Below are 9009 nucleotides of genomic sequence, written 5' to 3'. Positions count from 1 at the left end.
GAAGGCAGTAGGCAGTAGCTGTAGGAAGAACATCCTCTGCTGAGACTTTTTAAGGATGGCGTTGATGTTGGACTCCCACTTCAGATCTTGGGAAATGATGGAGCCCAGAAACTTGAATGAGTCCACATTTGACACTGGGCTGCTGGATATTGTGAGGGCTGCTTCCTAAAGTTATAATCATCTCCATAGTCTATAGAGTGTTTAGCTCTAGGTTGTGTTGACTGCACCAGAGCACCAACTTATCAACCTCTTGCCAATATGTAGACTCGTGACCATCCTGGATGAGCCCAATGACAGTGGTGTCGTCTGCCAATTTTAAGAGTTTGACAGCTGGGTCCTTTGGTACGGTCCTTTGTGTAGAGGGAGAAGAGCAGTGGGGAAAGGACACACCTCTGTGGTGCACCAGTGCTGTCCGTGTTCCAGATGTGAATACCATGGTTAAACAAAGGATAAATACCAAAAAAAAAAAAAAAAACCCGATTGTTGACACCATGTTCATGGTGGATTGTTTGCTCTACTCTACAAGCGATCTTGTGTTGGTTCAAAACAGGTCTCTTAAATGTGCTCAGGCAGTGCTACTTTCTGTAAACTGAAACTTCCCCCTACATTTAATGTGCTTCTTTGTACCTCTTCGTGACTGTCCTTCTCTTCCTTTCTTTCTTCAAAGCACATCTCAAGACCTTTCTGTTTAATGATCACTTCTCCTCCACACCCAACACATAGTTCGATATAACTTGTCTTTGTTGTATTGTTTTGTTTGTTTGTTATTGTGTTTCCCTGCCTTCCTTCTACGTAAAGCGACCTTGGGTTTGAGAAAGGTGCTATATAAAATAAACATATTATAGTATTATTATTATTTGTACACACAACATAATTGCCTGGCAGGGATGCACCATCTCTCTTTTCCCTCAAATTGATACGTTTCTGGTGCACACTAAAAAGCACAAGGGAGTAACAGAAGAGTTTGTTTCTTGTTTCACCTTTTAAAGCACATTGTACAGTATTTCTGATAGTTGATTAACTGGTTAGAGTTTCCAAATGATTTTATTTATCTGTTAGGGTAGTTAAATTGAGACAGGATCTATTTTATAAGTAAACCCTGGCTAAGAAAGAGAAAATGTACAATGTAAAAACACAAAATGAACGCAAAGAATAATTAAACAGATTAAAGAGAAATGGATGTATGGCAAAAAACAATCTAGCTAGAGGCAAGATGATTGCAGCGACTTTAATTTTGGTGGACTGTGGTGCTGATATTCTCCAGTCTGGTCTAATGCCTCCTGAGTTAAGTGATACTTACTATTAACATTTAAAGATCTTTCGCATGCTTAGCCAGGTGCTGCAATCATTGTTTAGTTTGCTTTACTCCTGTATTCATTTTCTGAATAGAAATCGATGTCTTATATAAATCACGTTTATTCTCTTATTTTACTAATTTTTAATTAATATAACTTATAGTCTATTTTATGAAGTCAGAATAAAGTAATTTTCTTTTTCAGTGGTGCTACATAAATCCATTTGTGTTTACATGGTTTGGCTCTGCAAGAAGTCACTTATTGCCAAATACATTTCAATGGTCAAATGATTTTCTGTGAAGGTTGTTGATAGACTAGAAGACAATTTCTCTGTGGTTGCTTATACAGTATATGCAAATATGCAAAATGCTGCCATATAAGAAAACATGAAGTAAGTATGTCAATATGTTGGAAATAGTTTTGAATCTAACTAAATCCATGAAATTGTTTTTTTTACAGGAGTGAGCTTAATTAAACTGTTGTCACTTATGGCAAGCCGATTGAGCATTTATTCTGATATCTTGATATCAGGCATAATTGTCATGTACATGTAAGCCATTTTTGTCAACTAGTTAACTAGTGAGCCATGTTTGTGTGAACTAGTTAACTAGTGAGGGCCAAAATATGCACACTAGTTAACTAGTGGGAGCCAAAAGGCTCACTAGTTAACTAGTGAACACATTTTAGCTTCACTAGTTAACTAGTGAGTACCAGAAATGCCCACTAGTTAACTAGTAAAGGCCAAAATGCATACCAGTCAGCTAGTTGAAGGCGTTTGGGTGTCTCTAGTTAACTAGTGACAGCCAAAAATGTGCACATGTTTACTAGTGAAGGCAAAACACCTCACTAGTTAACTAGTTGCAGTAGGTCAATGTCACTAGTTAAATAGTGAACCATAAATGGCTGACTAGCTAGCTAGGTGATGGCAGTAGGCTCACTAGTTAACTAGTTGATGCATAATTTGTCCAAACTAGTTAACTTGTGAGGTCATACATGTATACTAGTAAACTAGTTCAAGACAAAATTCACACTAGTCAACTAGTGGCGTAGAATTCAAATTAGGAGGCAGAGAATTCCGGAAATTGAGGCTTTCTATTGGCTCCCTATGTCCAAATAGAACATGACAACCAATCACAGTGCAGAATTTCACAAAATCCCACCCACAACATTTGCATGTGGCAAGTGGCCATGCAGGTACTGTACATCCTTTAAAATGGATGTAAGCATGGAGCTTTTGTCCATTTGAGAAGATTGACACCCCCCTCCCCCTGTAAAACTGGCTGTATCTTAGAAAGTATTGATCTTACATAAAAAGCCATTTACAGTGTGTCTCCTGGATAACATAGGTACACCTGGTAATTTTTTCAGAATTTTTTGAGACCCTGGTTGAATTGACATGGAATGATCCAGTTTCTACCATCTGAACATCTGGCTTGGACTTTCCGTAATGCAACATTCTTAGATTGTTGGTTTTATGGATCCTTTGTCATCTTCACTGGTGGTCTTAAAGGTGAAAGCAATGCACACTCACAGTATAGTGCCTTTGACCAACTGGAGGCTGACTGCAGGGATGGGAGTTCTCAGAGTGAGGCTGACACAAAGTGGCAGGCTAATCATCCTGCTGAAAAAGATGGACCACTTTGGAGACATGGGGAGGGGGCTGTAGTCTCATTGTCTGAGATAACGAAGCAGGTGCGGACGTGGAGGAAGGAAGATGGATGGTCCATGGAGACGGTGGTAAAGGGCACATGCAGCCTTTTGATGAAATCAGTGGCTTGTGAAGCATTTCAACAAGGCACAAGTTTGATTATGTCCGTAAGTGTCAGGAAGCACCATTTGAAGACTTTAAACCCTGAGACTATTTAATGAGCCATGATTGCTCAGAAATATATTCACTCTAAATTTCTTTCGTTTGATTGCTTGAGAATATTAAATAAGAACTGCATGCCATGTTGCTCAGATTTATATCCACTCTAAAAGTTTTGCTGTTAAACAGGGTCAGTAAAAACCAGTATGTTGGTAGTGCCATAGCCATAACTTGCTCTATAAGACATAAAACAATGATGCAGAGGGCACATGCTCTTGTACTGTCTGTCTTTCTTTTGTTCGTTCTAGTGAAGCAGCCTCATGGGCCACCACCATTTTAATTTGGGTTTTGCCCAAGATTTCTTCTCTACTTAAAAAGGGACTATTTCATCTTCTTATACTTGCTGTTGATGTTTAGAGTGTATAAAATGTACAATATTAATAGATTTAAATGATTAGAATTTAATTGAAGTGAATGATGGCAACAAGTTATTTAACCACCTGGCTGGTGCCATGTCAGAGGGCATGTCAGATTTCAAGAAAACAACAAAATGGCAGGAACATAAAAACTAAACAAAGTGAAAGCATTCAAATATTCTTGGCACTGGATCCAAAACACAGCATGACAGATACAGGCATTGCTTTATTCACACAAACACTGTGCATGCAGGGCTACCTTTTTGATGACTCTTACACCATGCCCAAAGAGTTAATTAAAGAGTTAATTGCTTCAATTCAGAGTCAGGTCAACCCTTCATAGAATAAAACCATACTGTATGTCTTAAATCAAATATCCAGGATTACAGTGCTGAACTAAGGAGGTGGCTGTGGGGTGTTGCACACATGGAAGGTTATTAATATTGCTGAACATCCAATTAAATTGCACCATGCACCCTCTTTAATGCTCTCGAAGCAATGTGTTGATTGGCTGGAATGGTTTATGGTTGAATCAATAACCACGTTTTTTGGCAGTTTTAAGTGAGGAGCAATTTGCTAAATTTGACAATAGGATCATGCCCACATTGCTGCAAAAAGCATAGTTACACTGCATGTGTACTGTGCTGTACACTGACTGAAGGTCAAAAACATCCTGTGCTGTGATTTTATGGAGCTCACCTGAACATCATACAAATAGCCACAGATTTGCGCAGGACTTGAATTATTGCAAGATCTCAAGGCAATAATCACACTGAAACTTCAAGAGCAGCAAGCCAAAGATCAGAGTGGCGAGAAGAAACAGCCTTGAGCAAATAACCTTGGGAGGGCATTGAATTTGGAAGAAAGGAGAGAGAGGTGGTATGCTGGGGTGGGAGTCATGGCCACCTCAAGGATCACCGCAACACAATGCTACAGTGGACTGGTCCTCAGCACCTTCTTTTAATAGACCTGGGTTGAAATGAAGGAAGTCACAAATACATTTTATCTCGCTCTGGTAGTTGTTGCTGTAGATTAATTTGTTGTTATTATTATTATTATTATTATTATTAGGTTAGAATATAAAGGATGGGAAAAACGTGATCTATTGCTACTTACTCACAAGCCTAAACATGGATGATCATACAGATAACATAAACATAAATCAGGAGAAGGGGAAATAGCAAGTTTGTAATGCCATCTATTTAGAATGCACATTTTCACCTACCAGTTCCACCGCTACCACCACGCGCATGACCCACTGTGCACCAAAATGTAGCCAATAAATAGCGTTATTGTAAACTGATTTTTAATCTCCTTAGAGAATGTTTACGATGTCAATATGCACCAACAGCATGTTACATAAGGATGATACTTTTTGGGTTCTCTTTCAATCTCCATTAATCTCCAGTTCTACTTTGAGCACCCAAATGGCCCAAAAATGTATTTTCATTCAACTCAAAGGATGAACAGAAATGGCTTCAAAATCAAAGTATGATGCTGTGTAGAATGCCATGTCCATAATGATTTCACTCCAGTTAAAAAAATCAGACAGGGAGAACTCAAACATCAAACAGAATGAAGGCCAATTAATGCAGCAGTCTGCTGAGGTGAAAGTTAATTGGCACTTGTGAGTACTGTGTGAACAAGCAGTACTCATTTCCATCTGATGATGAGATGATCTGTCACTTCATAATTATTCATAAAGCTCTATTAATATTTATAGTAATTATTACATTTATAACTCAAATGTATATGTTCACAAATTCACTTTCAAAATTTGTGAAAATAGGAGTAAGCAGAGAGCATGTTTGGCAAGGTCTCAGCCAGGGTCATGAAGTGCTTTGCAAGGATGGTGCAGGAGTCTACTGCATAGACAGGGGTCAAGCATCCATGTGTATACCCCTATGCTATTCCCAATCCAGGACGATAGGACATGTTTGGGTAGTGGTGGGTTGTGAGCAAGTCCTCAAGCTAAATATTTGTGGTACACACAAAAATGTTATCGTCTTTCAAATGTCTTGAAGAATCGTTATTGATTTTAGTCATTTCTAAACGCATATGTTTGGGCCTTTTCCCTTTAATCAGATAGGACATGGAGAGTGGCAGGAAGTGAATGGGAGAGAGTGTTAGGGTCCCCATAGGTACGGTGCAGCCAGACACTGCAACCACCTGTTCCACAGCTCCTGATTTAGTTGAATTTAAATACAGAGTTCCATTGGCCATAGTGTCCATGGCTTTACACGATGTAACCTGGATTCCCTTTCATGCCTTTCTGTGTACACACCATACAAATAACACAGACACACACACGATTTTAAGATTACAGACATGGTAGCCTATCTGGTTCTGGGCTGGATTTCAAACATCCTATAGACCTCCCGCCTCCGTAACTTCCGTATCCATCCAACTTCCGGGCGTCGAATGTCTATGGGAAATAACATGGCGTTTCGAAATATCATACCGGTAAAACATCTGTAGGTAGCGAACGGCACCGACAATCAAAAAATCCAGTGGAAACTAGATGGCAGAAGTGTGTAGGCCAATCTGCCCACCAGCTTTTTCTACTTCGCTACCTACAGATGTTTTACCGGTATGATATTTCGAAACGCCATGTTATTTCCCATAGACATTCGACGCCCGGAAGTTGGATGGATACGGAAGTTAAGAGGGGGGACTTATTCTGGAGAGGTCTATTTGTTGGAAATCCCAGTCACTTTCCTGTCACTCTACTGGGAGACACGCCCACTTCCTGAAGCTTCCTCCACCTGAGGATAATTACCAATCAACCTCACCAGTGTGTCTCTCTTTGTGCTGACTGCTTGCTCCTCTGCCTGCTGCATGCGTTTGCTGCGTCTATGACTTTGTAAGTTTATTTAAGCATTTTGTATTGATTGATTGTACCGTATTATTATTATAATGATCTGTATCAGTAAAGCTGGCTCTGTTTGATTGTAGATACCAGCAATATGCATCAATTGTAAACCAACATTGAGAAAGCAAACAACAAGGAAAGAAGCAAATGGCAATAAAGATCAAAATTGAGAAGTAATTCCTGGACTCGTTCCTGTGTTCTAATCGACACACCATTCTGGTGGCACTCATCCTGAACCAGCCAAACACCAGATATTTCACATGGTCCTTCGAGAGCCGGAGAGGCTGCTGGAATGCAGTCAGAAGATAACCCTGGGAAACTGAAGCATTCAACTAGGCATGTGAGGCCTCCTGTGGCATCAGGATTATGAAATGCTACATCCCCACTCTTCCACTACAAATGTTCAAGGTCAGTCACAAGGAGGAGTAAATCCAGAAGCCCGGCTACCACATGGAAACACTGATGTGAAATCTCTGACTGAGGAGGTAAAACAGATGAAATGCATGTTGATGAATTTGGGAGAAATGATGAAGTATATGCAGGTCCGAAGCGAATGCTCTTGCTTCATTTCTGATTCACAAAGCTCATGTGCTGCATCTCCAGAGAGACAAGGAGGAGAGAGAGATCCACCAGCGGACTTTAGGACATCCGTTGTGCAGGAACTAGGACAGGGGTCTCAAACTCAAATGAGCTGGGGGCCAATTCTGCCAACATCATCTGATTGGAGGGCCGGCTATTTCTGAAAATGCAATGTTCTTTTTTTCAAATACCACACAAAACTGCAAACAGAAAGTGCAAGTGTTTTTATCTAGTTTTAGACACCTGTGCTAGCAACCTTAGCTTATAAATAAAATAATGATAAAATAAATATTAATACAAATTATAAAATAAATGAAAAACATAAAAAACAGGTATGTGTGTGTGTTTCACACCAAATAAAAATATTTCCTCTCATAACTTTTTTAAACCTGGCAAACTAGGCATCAGGGTTAAGAAAGCAACACCATTGGATTTTTATATCAAAATTTCAAAAGGCCATGGCTTGAAAGTGGTCAGAGATAAAGTCCTACTGTAAATGTAAAAATCTTTAGTAAAACAAAAGTTTATGAAGGGGGTAAATTTACCCATCTAATTTGTCACTGGATGGCAAGCACCTCAAATTATGCACCTTTCAGTAAATACTGGATGAACATATTTAAGCAGGTTTACTTTCCTTTTTTCATATTACCCACATAACAATTAACAGGAAAACACCTAAGATGTATACCAACACCTAAGATGTTGTGGTTTAGTAATAGATTACTACAATATAGGCCTACAATAAAGTATTCTGGTCAAACAGTTCCTATCGCGGGTAATCTGCAGTACCCAGAAGTTCGCATCATATTGCGGGTGACTTTGTAGTTCTTTAGAGCCCTATTTCTACTAGCCCTGCTGTCTGTACCACATCCATTACGGACACTATCATCACGATTACCACTGCAACCTCCAAGCTATGTTGGGCAGAGGGTCGAAACAAGCATGGTATGCTTAGTGGACACCGTTGTATACACGCACCTCCATTCACAGACGCATCGTGACTATCACTGTCATAGACGATCGATCATAATCTCCAAAAGGACATTCTCCTTCAGAATTAGAATAGGTGAATAACATGGCTTACCTAAGACTTCATCACACCGGAATGTTTTTCAACATTTGGTGTAGGCCTATTTCTGCTTAATTTCTGCAACACTATGGCCTGCATCGCTTCCGCGTCATTACAAATGCACGTCTTTGTGTTTCTCGCGTGTAATACAAGTAGGCCTATTTCCTGAAAACTTTGCGCAGCGATTTTGGGTTTGAATCAAGCTCTGGATGTCTTGCACATAGTGGAGCAGAGTAGGCCTACAAATGAGATTTGTCACCGTACCTGGATCTATCGTCTATATTAATCAGTATCGTTGTTTGTCGCAATTAATAGCCTCAAGGGCCGGATTACATTATTATTTTGTCATACGTCGCGGGCCGGAATTGGGCAGGACGCGGGCCGGATTTGGCCCGCGGGCCGGGTGTTTGAGACCCCTGAACTAGGAGAATGTCTGCGTCAACACCAGCAAAATAGGCAAAGCCTGCCTCTTTGCTTTGTCTACTCACCTCCAAGGTTGAGTAGACAAAGCACTTTTCCACCTCCACCTGATTCTATGCTTCCCACACCCTCTGTCCGAACTAGCTAGAACCTAGGGCTGCAAGATTATGGCCAAAATGATAATCACGATTATTTTGATCAATATTGAGATCACGATTATTTATCACGATTATTAATTAATTTTAGTGACAAAAATATTTTTTCCCTTAAACATATTGGACTTGCTATCTGGCTCACCCAAATTCTTCCCCTCACATTTACTCCCCAAAATTACTGCAAATACAGATTGACTGACTTCCAAACTTCCAGCTTGCTACTTTGTTAATATTTGGGGAAACGTTAACGGCAACACAGTAATTACAAAGTATTAAGAAATACTGTTAATTTGATGCTTTTTAATTCATTTATAAATGGTGCACTGTCAATTTAAGACCCTTTGCCAGATGCACTCAATAGCCTATGGCTAGTGCTGTGCCCACTCAGTTTGTAAA

This window comes from Alosa sapidissima, chromosome 12 (assembly GCF_018492685.1).
Source record: "Alosa sapidissima isolate fAloSap1 chromosome 12, fAloSap1.pri, whole genome shotgun sequence".
NCBI classification, from domain to species: Eukaryota; Metazoa; Chordata; class Actinopteri; order Clupeiformes; family Clupeidae; genus Alosa; species Alosa sapidissima.
Note: the sequence above shows the minus strand (reverse complement) of the source record.